Consider the following 11,239-nt stretch of genomic DNA (forward strand, 5'->3'; position numbering starts at 1 on the left):
AGCCAGGCTCCTCAAGGTTATCAGTCCTTATCTCCATAGATTGGTGGATAGCTTGGGGGAATGTGGATGGAATCACACCTGGCACCAAGCAGCCCAGCAAGGAGGGCAGGGAGGGGTAAGAATTGCACCACCACACTTGCCTATGTTCTTTTATGTAGAAGGAAAATGCGAGCAGGTGCTTGCTAAATTGAAGGCCATGAAAAATCATTTGGCTCTTCACCATAACATCCAACCTAATTAGTTGGGTTTTGGCCCCCAAATCCCAAATGGCATGTCAATCTGATTTTGAAAGTTTACGCTTAACATGTCAGGGGCGTTCCCAAGTATCACTATCATCTGTTTCTTCCTCATCTTCCTGATCTTCCAGCATTTCATCTTCCTCCTTGTTCTTATCAAACAGCTCTATTCCAAGTTCTAATCCTCTTTGCCTTTCTGCAAACCATTCTCTGACCTGCTCATATCCCATGTGAGATTTGGCTACCAGTTCATCGAGGTCTTGCTCATTAAGGAATCTGTGCTTCATATAGTAGTCCTTTAGGATTGCTGTTCCAGTTTTGAATTTTATGACAGACACACCTCTGTCCCAGCAATTTAACCTCGTGCTTCCCTGAGGTCTCCCCCGAGGCCTCCCCCTCCCCTTCAGTCTTCCTTTTCCTCTCTTTCTCGCAAAGCCTCGGCCAATCAGACTGTTTGCATTGGCACTCTAGTAATAATAATACCATTTCAATCCTCCATTTTTCCAAGCATAGCGAGTATCTCCAAACCAGCTCACAATTTCTGATCTTGGGAGCCCAGTTTCTTCTGCTAGTTTGTTGTATTCTTGTAGAGATGGCCACTGAGTACGGACAAAAGAACTTTTAAGCAAGTGCAACTGCTCTGGTGATTTTTTGCCTATTTTGCTTGAAGTGGAATACACTGATTTGGCTCCTGCTGCTCCATCTCCCACAGATGTTTCTCCAGTCTCTTCTTTTGAGCTGCCAGCATTGCTCTCGTTCAAGTCAGCTCCCTCTTCTTTCAAGACATTCAATTTCCTTCTTTCTGTAAACCAGGCATCAAACTCTCTCCTGGTCAGTTTGGCTATTAACCTATTCATCTCTTCATCAGTAAGGACTGGCTTATTAAGAAAACCTGCTTGGAGGACCTGCAGCTGTTCAGCAGTCTTCTCTTTGAATTTCTGCTGGTTGAAATCAGGAAAAGCGCTCCATGATGACTTGTTCTGTGGAGTGACTCCCGTTGGGGACTCATTCATTTCATCGCTTGAATCAATAACAATGGTGGCACACGAATCACTGTTGAGATGAATCCCATGATTATTCTTTGAGTTTCTCTGATTGTAGCATGTATCGCTGAACCACTTTCTGATCTCTCCTTTAGTCAGGGCCGTTATTTTCATAAGTCTTACAATTTCTGAATCTTGAGGAAACTGATTTTTAAGGTAGCTGACTTTCAATTCTGCCAGCTGTTCCTTAGTTTTTTTCGCTCAGATTCCAAAGGAGTCAGGATTCATCAGCGCGCATTCATTTTTGATAGGCTGAGGGGCTGGAACAGCAGCTCCTTGTTTGGTTTCTGCAACAGGCTGAGCAGTGTGAATCTGACTCTTCTGTAACTGTGTTTGGTTTGGGACTCCTGCTACAGTCAAAGCTATTGGGGCTGTTACTGGTAACGTATTTGCACCTGTAACTTGCGTGAGAACAAGTCCTGGCTGACCAACTATTTGGCATGTCTGTAAAATTGAAGGCAAACCATTGCTAGCGGCAGAAATGTGTGCTGGAATAACAGTAATTGTCTGTGGCACGGTATGCACCGTGCCATTAAATTGTTTCCTCCTTGCTTCCTCCACTTCCTCTGGAGTCCAGCTCACACCGTGTTTCAGACGCTGCGCAGAAAACCATATTCTAATCTGTTCCTCTGTGTGACTTAGCTTGAGTGGAAAGAACAGTGATTTCTGACAAGGCTGGATATGGGAATTTGTTGTAGGTGTTAAGCAAAAGAGGACTGTTATCCAAAGCAGTATTATAGGCTGGAATGCTATTTACAGGTATTAGGACTTTTGGAATCAGGTTTGAGTTCTGTGGAACAGTGATTTCTGACAAGGCTGGATATGGGAATTTGTTGTAGGTGTTAAGCAAAAGAGGACTGTTATCCAAAGCAGTATTATAGGCTGGAATGCTATTTACAGGTATTAGGACTTTTGGAATCAGGTTTGAGTTCTGTGGAGCTGTAAAGGCTGTTATAACCTGTGCCACCCCAGGCTGAAGCACTGGTGCTGGAGTCACTACGGCACTAGCCACATCTGCTGCACTGCAAACACCTGAATGGCTCGCTTTTGACTCAGAAACTGCTGGTGGTGGGTTTTCTACTACTTCTTCAGAGTTTGGCTCCTTTTCAGTTCCCTTTTCTTCACCAGCAATGTCATCAACTACATTGTGGAAAACAGCAATACGTTTATTCTCAGTTTTGTTTTTCATCATTTTCATAATAGGAGTTTTGCTGATTGAGATCCCTGATGAGGGGACCTCAGAAGAGTCAGCCTGTTCAACATTTTCTTCTCTAACAAAACTCCCGCCAAAAGTGAGATTGTTCACTGTTTGTTCAAAGATTGTCTGATTACTATGTTTCACCATGGTCAACTTAAAATTCTCTTCTCCAGGGTGGTACTTCAAATTATGTTCTGAGAGAGCATCATATCTTTTGGTAAGAAAATTGCATTCTACACAAACATAGGATGAATTTAATACTAAGTTGGGATGTTCTGAATCTACGTGAAAAATAAACATATTGAGATCGGGAGTTTGAAAAGTACAGTATTTACACTCGTAACCACCTTCTACTTTATTCTACTTTATTTGTATTTTTCTGATTGTCTGAATCCACATACTCATGAACATCCTCATCACTTGTTACGCTCTCTGCTGTAGGGTTATCTGCTGGCGCAAGTACAGGTGGTCCTTCCTCCAACTCTGATACCATTTCTAGATCCGGATCCTGCTCGTTGGCTAAGACCATGCACAGTGTTGTTGATTTTCTTTTACTTGCCATGCCTGTTATGTGAGAATGATACTGACTGGTCAGGTACAGACCTAACTTCAAGCTCTTCTTGATTAATAGTAATGGCTTTCGGTACTTCAAGTCAGTTCTTGTAAAGTCTCAACATTTATCCCGTTAGCAGATTTCCTTTTGTAGTGCAATCAGGTTAGAAATAGTTGAGGATGAAATGTTGAGAGAGACTGCTTTAAAGTCCACATCCACCACCTGTAGCAAAGAAGAGACAGTGGAATTAGTTAAAGAGTAATTTCTATTCTGCTACGTATTTTGGCTTAAGGTAATTCAGTCCTTTGTGGTTCAATCTGCCACTGTTCATCCCCTGAAAACAGCAGACCCATTCCAAAAAGAGTTACTCAAACTAAGTTAAGAAAGGCAAAATCCAATCCACTTACTGTAGGCTGAAATTTGTTTTCGTGCGTGTCAATGCACTGAAAGGCATAAAACACAGGATGGTGTAAGACAGGGAACCTTCTGACTGTTTCCCTGTCTTCAGAACCCTTTTTCTTGGCATAATGTTGAGGTCAGTTGTCCTATATAACTTGCCTTTGAACTGCTTTGCCTAAGCTCTGGCAACATTTCTCGACTGCCCCATGAGCTCAAGTCCTTTCTATCAAAAACTCAACCCTAGTATGACATCTCTACTACTGACTCTGTCATGTCCCTCATGTCTGAGGTTGTGAAGGGTCCCAGAAAAGGCAGGCCTAAGAGTGTTTTTCTATTGCATTCTATATGCAAACATGAGTATGTCTTTATCCCAAGACTGAAAACAGGCAGAACAATGCCTTTTTTAAGGCACTTTGACAGACAAAAGATGACTATCCTTTCTTCCTAGCTCCCCAAATGTCATTCTCCAGTTGAAGACCAATCCCAAACCAATAAAAGTTGATTGCTAGCACATGGCAATTAACTGAAATCTGTTTTCACGCCTCTATGCATTAACAGGGACATGACTGATTGTGTGAACTGTACCGGAGAAAAAAAGCATTGAAGACTGATATAGCAAGCAGAAGCCAAATAAAATGATGTTTAGAATTCCTTGTCCATTTCTAAGAAATCTAAAGTACCACCAAATAAATCTCAGGCCTACAGAAATTCAGAGAATAAATGTAACCTTAAATAGCATAGACTTGAGAGAATTTTATCCCACAGGGAGCAGATCTAGTCTGTTGGAAATGATGCACAAACTTCTGCAGAGGGTTTTAATTCTGTAGTAGTTTTCTTCTTGAAATAAAATCAGACACTGATTTCTCATAACAGAAATCCCATAGGTACCATTAACTTTTAGACAGTGGAACATCATCTACTTCCCAAAGTGGGGGCATGCTCAACTTCAAGGGGAATACTCAGTAGCTGTTACAGAAGGCCAGCTTTGTTCATGACAAAGTCTTAAAGGAAAAAGAACAGTGTAAAAGGAAGAAATGCAGTTACAAGAAATGGGAAGGGGAAAAGAAACACTATTTTCACTGTACGGTAAGAAGATTCTTTCGTTTTGATTATGGCAGAGCAGGACTTGTGGGTAGGAAAGAAGATAAGTAATTCTCAGCTTCCCATTTTTTCTTTAGGCAAAAGACAAAACTGTTCATCCATAGCTGCTGCCCAGTGCTGTTCCATAAGCTGCTTTTTTGAAACTGTATGCCTCACCTCACTTTTTCATAAAAATCCTCCCCAAATGTTTTTGACAGTCACCCTCTGCACTCCTTCTGTGCTTACATTCAAAGTGCACAGCCTGACACGATAGGCTTTTTATGCCAAGGATACGGTTACATGGTATTAAGGACACCGACAGTGCTCAATAAATTGTGGGTAATCATCATTCTGGGATGGCAATTATTTAATAGTACTGAAACGGAAAGATACCCTTCTTCTACAAGTTAATGCTGGCAGTCTGTAAAACTACACAGAAGTGTAAAAGATATTTATTTTAATGCCTATATAATGCATTTCACACCATCTCATTTATCTTTGCAGTGAAGGAATCATGAAGCAAAGCTAAATGGATCCATTTGTCTCAGTGTCCTGAGGGACAAGAGGTAGAGCATTACTAACCATACTGCTTTTTTTATGGGGCTAGAGGGCTCTTGACAAAAGACAGACAACTGCCAAGACTCAATGTTGAGCAATGCTCTTGGGGAAGAGCTGGGTGGTATTACCTAATCTTTCTGCAATCTTGAGTAAAATTTTTAAAATGCCAGAAATGCCCGTTTTCAAAAGCTACTTAACAGCTAGCTTTGCTGACTGCGAGTTGCAGTCTGAAAAAGCGACTGCGGTACTCCACAGTGCCTCATCCCTAGCACAGCACGTAGGATCTACATGCAGGGCGGCATGAGTGAACATAAGAGCTTGCTAAAGGTCCTGTTCTGGGATGGCACAGAGCCCAAGTGAAAGCAACATTTCACCTGACATGCAGTGTTGAAGCGTGTTCAAGATAAGGACGGAGATAAATAAAATGGGAAACCTGTCCAATAAATCAGTAAGCGTTTTTCTCCAGTCTCCTCATTTACCCAATAGCATTCACAGCGTCTCCAAGCCTACAGATCCATATGCAATTGCAGCATTTGCAGCCGTTTAGCTAAATCTCTGTACCACGTACCTGCTGTGGTTCAGTTGTGCTCATCGTGCACAGGCAGATTATCCTACCCCTCCACTGTTTACCAATGGAGAAATAAGTTTCTTTAACACAAGCACATCTCAGAAAAAGAAAGCTGCATCTACGCTCTTCTGACTATGCTATGTAAGATTTTTTTTTTTTTTAAGGATGTTGTGATTTCAAAACCCAGTTTAATTCAGAGCTTAATGAAGAGCTACGACAGCATTCACTGAAATCTCAACAAAGCAAGATGCTTGCAACCCTTCCTAGACTTCTTTCCTCCACAGACTTTACAGAAACCTCCGTTCTCTTCTCCTTGGCGCTAACAGGATTATTCCATCTGTACCACTCTGCTTGACATGTTCTCTCAGTTTACCAGGGGATTATGAAAACTTGCACTCAAGTAGTTTATCAAATCAATTATGCATCAGCCTTGTACTTCCTCTAGAACACCTCTCCTGTACTGCTCACAAGAATGCCATGTGGGACCTTGCCATCTATCTTGGCTTCAGTAAGGTCTGCAACATTTTGTTCCAGTAGGCTGATTACTCCAGCAAAAAATGAAACCAGATTGGCTTGACATAGTCCGGTTTTGACAAATCCACCTTTTTTAAGAACATTTTCCCAATTCTCTACATTCTTACACAGTGATTTTTAGTAAATTCTTCCTGTATTGTCCTGGGAATGAAGATCCTGTTAACTGATCTGTGATTCCCTACATGTTCTCCTCCTCTTCTCATGCCTCTCCCTCATTTAAGACTAGGTACTATGTTTGTCTGTCTCAGGTCCTCTGAGACCTTTCCCCATCCTCTATGAATTCCTGAAGATCATCACGAATGGTTCAGATTATTTAGTCATGTATTTGACCCTAAAATATATAAGGGACAAGCCAAAACATTGTTTAAGATTTTCTATTTTCATCTGGACTGTATTTTTATCCCTCGCTGTTAATATTGACATTGTGTAATTTGGTTTGTAATGAAATATCCCAGGTGTTTGCTTTATGTTAGAAGCATAATTTTTCAGTGAAAGAATCTGAAGCAAAACTCTCAATTAGTTGCATTCTTGTTCTCTCAAGATCAAAATAGATTTATTCTCCACAGTGGAATTCAACATTTAAAGTAGTCTCTATAGCAGATTTGGATAAAGATTTATATAAATATTCTAAACGCAGGCAGAAACCTTCTGCCCCTTTTGATTATAGTTTGAGAAGGAAAAGATGAGGGGTTGACAGCAGAAGACACACATAAAAGAATCTGTTTCTAGCACAAATTTTTTACCTACCTCTTCCTTCCCTCCCCAAACAGGAGTAACCAATGCATCAAGAAAACAAATGAGATTACAGAAAGTGTTCACTGTGTGTTCAGGTTGTATGCTTTATGAAAAGGCATTTCTCCCTGCTTGCTGTATGACACTTCCATCCTGTGTGCAGGAAAAGTGTGCCAACAAAAAATCCAAACCCAAATGTCATTTTAAGAACATGCACAGAGTGGCTCAGGAGAAGATGAAGCAATAGAAACTGTTTCTAACTTTTAAAATCACCTAGATTACAAATTGCCTACGATCTCTCTCAACGCAGAAAACATTTTGTCTTTTTCTTATAGCATCTGATTAATCCATGACAACATGCAATCGTTGATCCTTTGTTTAGCCTCCTTCTAACTATTACCATTTATTCAGAGTAGATATATCCATGTCAAAAACTATTCCGCACACAGCCCAGTGTAGGCTGATCTGCTATGATCCGTACTGCCTCTCAGCGAGGTGTGTGAAGGACTTAATTTTATAGTGCCATTTTCTTCAGCTGTTCATTATCTGCAAAGATCAGGGGGGCATTACTGCTTATGACTCCAAAATAAAGGCAAATTCTCTACCTAAACTCTGCAATATTCACATCTCATCCCTGTTTTTAAATTAGTTCCGGTTCTAATTCAACACAGGCACAAAACTTGTCAAAATTATTTCAGCAGGACTTCATGTGTGCTACAAAGATAAGGGCATGCTTAGGGTCCTTGTCACATTACAATTTGTAATAAGGGAGGCATCTTCCAAAAACGACTGTACTGCTTGCCCACACACAGTTTCAGGGTATGCCAAAGCCAGACCCATGTGGAGCACTGGGAAGAGAACACGAAGCCCAACAGAGGCTGAAGGGAGCCTGTCACGGGACCTGCGAGTAGGTTTTCTTGGATTCTCCCTATCCCCACTGGTTTTAATGGGTGATGAGCAGGTTCCACCAAACTAACTTAGAAGATCAGGCCAGAAGTGACCACTAAATAACCTAGATTGTCTTTCTCTATTACAAAATTTCCCCCAGGTATCTCTACAGGGAGGACAGTAACTTGTGCCACTGCTTTTGACACACAAAGCCATCACCAGTTTTTACATTTGATCACATAGAAGCTACTGATCAAACATGGCAAGTACTTAACAATCATGGGTGCACTGACAAAGTACCTTTAACATATATGGTATGTGTCTCTGCTCCTCAGTCACATAAACATTTATTTTTCACATGATGCAGTCACCTTGGTAGCTAAACCTCATACAAGCAGGTTTTGTTTTTTCTTTTTTTAACCACTGAAGTGTTCAATTCAAATTGTGAGCACTCAGTGCTTTTAACATCAGACATGTCTGCTCGATTATTCTTGAAAGTGAGTATCAGACTGCTTATCATACTCAACAAAATGGCAGCAGAGTTAGGGATACTTTTTTTTGCATAGTTACAGCTCTGTTTTGTTTTGCTTGCTGTGCTGTTACACAGAAAAAGGAAAGGAGAAAGAAATCAAATTACTGACATGAAAAGATTTTCAAATGTGTTTTGGGTTGAACAAACATTTAATTCAACCCAGAAAATCTTTCATATTGGCTTTTAAAAAAAATTGAACACTAAGGAAATTATTCATTTTAGGAATTGTTTATCAAAAAAGTTAATCCTTAAAACATCAAAACAAAAGGTTTATTTCTCCTGGGATTTTCTTCTTTAAAATGAAATTATCTGGCACAGACATGATTTCACAAAATGTTCCTTTCAACTTGAATCTGCTTTCACTTTTTTCCCAGACAAAAAATTTCTAGAGACCTTCGTTTTCCCAGGCCCTAGTCTAGTGCTGGAAATACAAGATCTTCCTTTTACTTCCCAGAGTTTGTGTCCCCAGACACCTTTCAGCTTCTTCACAGACCAAAGCAGCCGTCCTGCAGATGGTCTCCTTTGCTAGACAGCCCTACTCATTCTCTAATCATCCCTCATGCTACACAGGAACCCCCACACTTCTGAAGGTGACGCAGCTCGGCACAAACTGTCTCCCTCTCCTCTCCCCCTCCTCCACTGATTGCAACTAACCACATGTGCCCTTCTCACATTGGAAACCAGATTTCAAATCGGCTGCTATCTACTTTCACTAATATTTGCCTGTCATCATGGCAAAACGGTATCTTCTCAACAGTAATTAACAGTGTTGGGAGCACTCTACCCTTAAACAAGTGGGACTAGGTCTCAGGGATTAGCAACTCCCAACACTTTTACACCTTGCTGCTAGACCAGTGGCATTCGCAAGCGTGCATGACAGGCATAAAGGCATGATCAAAAGCAGGTAACAAAAGATCCCGAAAATTCTACCTTGGATACAAAAAGGCAGTGATACATTATGATTCACAATTCTGCCTTTTTTTTTTTTTTTAAACAGTGGAATGCATTTCTCAGACCTCAGGGCTATATCCTTGCCAAATTTCAAGTTCCTCTGTCAAGTTCCTCTGTCCCTGAGGCACAGAACTGTTCAGAAAAAGAATGGTAATACTGCTTTTACACTGAGATTGCCTTTCCTTGCTTCGCTCCTTGATGTTAATTTTGCTCTTAAACCAGTTGAATGTTCCCCCAAAACTCAACGAACAGAGAACAAAAGCAGTCTCCAAATAGAAACTATGTGTGAGAAATTCTCATTTCAATGGTCATAAGAAACCGAAAACAAGGACTTACAATGGACTCACCAGGTGACCCTAATAGGCACTGCTACATGCTCCACATGTACGCACAGACTTGCATACACCAGGATACAGACCTGTAATTTATGTAACTGTTGTCTGGAGAGGTTTAGAGATCTGCTGGGAACTTTTAAGGAATTTCCATCCTTGGAAATTTTCAAAACTTGGTAAGACCCCAAACAACTCTATCTTCACAGTTAACTCTGCTTTGAGCAGGACGCTGAACTAGATGATCTCCAGAAGCCCCTTCTACTCTTAATTTTTCTCCTCACCATTTTTGGATGTTTCAGCTTATAACTAAAAGGAAGGAGGGTAGCTCAAGCTGCCTACATAAACACTCTCTGCAGGTCTCATCTATCTAGTAAAATACCACTGTGTACCAAGCTAACCTTTGTGAAAAGCAAAGCATTTTAATTTGCAACAGTGACCTGACTCCACCCCCCCTGCTGAGTTCTGTACTGTACTCCGTAGATGCTCCCACTGATTTCTGTGGGAGATAATGTCTTATTCTGTGCGCGACAAAGACGGATCCCCCCCCGCCATCACGCATTCACGGAGTGGATAAACAGTGTTTACTGCCAATCAGCTCAGTGACAAAAAGAGTAAAAGACAGGGGGCTATAGAGCCTTCCAAGTATAACACATGGAATAAAAAGCTGCATCTCGAAGTACGGTCACCCGTAGAAGTCAGAGAGGTAACTGCGTACTCAAGTCACCACGGAGTAATGAAGGGTCTTAAAGAGTCAGTAGACCAGAACAAGTACCTCAGCCCAGGGCAGAGGGAGCAGGAGGTTTGCAGTGACTGTGTTTCACATGTTCTGCTTCACAAGCACCGCTGGATTAGGAGCCCAGCAGTAATGCTGTCCCCCACTGCTCCCAGCTCACCCAAACGAAGGCCTTCGACGCAGCAGCAAAGTAACTCAGCAGGAATCAAGTCTTTCACCAGACTGGTTCCCCGCTCCATCGTTATCCAGGATGAAGCCCCAAACTCTGACTGTGAATCTCACCTCCATGACTTACTTTCTACGACACGTGGGACCCCTCTCCTAACTGCTCAGAGCCCTGCTGAGGAGACAACCCCCAGTTTGGGAGCCACTGGCTGAGGCAAGCCAGGGGCTGCCCCTTTTGCCCTGTTCTGCTGGAGCTGACTGTCATGTGAGCAACTCCTGCAGGAGAAACACAAGCCTCCCATGTTCGGTCCTGGCAGGGAAGTGACAGCGACAATCACCGAAAACAGATTACACAGTTTCGCTTTTTGTCTCTCACATGCTAGTATAATGGTGGAAAATTAGCACAACAGGATTTAAGTGGAAAGTATGTAGCTAACTAAAACACTGTGTTTAAAATGAATAGCTGTGGGGCTGCTTGCCTTTTTTTTTTTTTTTATTTCCATTTGATTTAAACACCATCAAAAAATTGGATTAGTTCTGTTTTAAAATATAGTGGTCGTTCAAAGCTGCATAAATATCCTAGGGTCAAAATCATACTCTCTCTGACTTAAATGAGAATAGGCAGTAGAATTTTATTTCTAAATACTGTAGGTGTTAATAAAAAACACATTTAAGAAGCAACAGAAAAGCCTAAAAAAAATATTACACATCACCAAACAAGATAGCATCAGAGTTGG

General features: G+C 41.3%; 1 pseudogene; it reads right to left on the reverse strand.

Moving 5' to 3' along the window:
* Nucleotides 1-274: 274 nt before the first annotated feature.
* LOC141955016 (zinc fingers and homeoboxes protein 1-like) lies at nucleotides 275-3,039 on the reverse strand (annotated as a pseudogene).
* Between the last annotated feature and the right edge of the window lie 8,200 nt (nucleotides 3,040-11,239).

This window comes from Athene noctua, unplaced genomic scaffold (genome assembly GCF_965140245.1).
Source record: "Athene noctua unplaced genomic scaffold, bAthNoc1.hap1.1 HAP1_HAP1_scaffold_66, whole genome shotgun sequence".
NCBI lineage: Eukaryota > Metazoa > Chordata > Aves > Strigiformes > Strigidae > Athene > Athene noctua.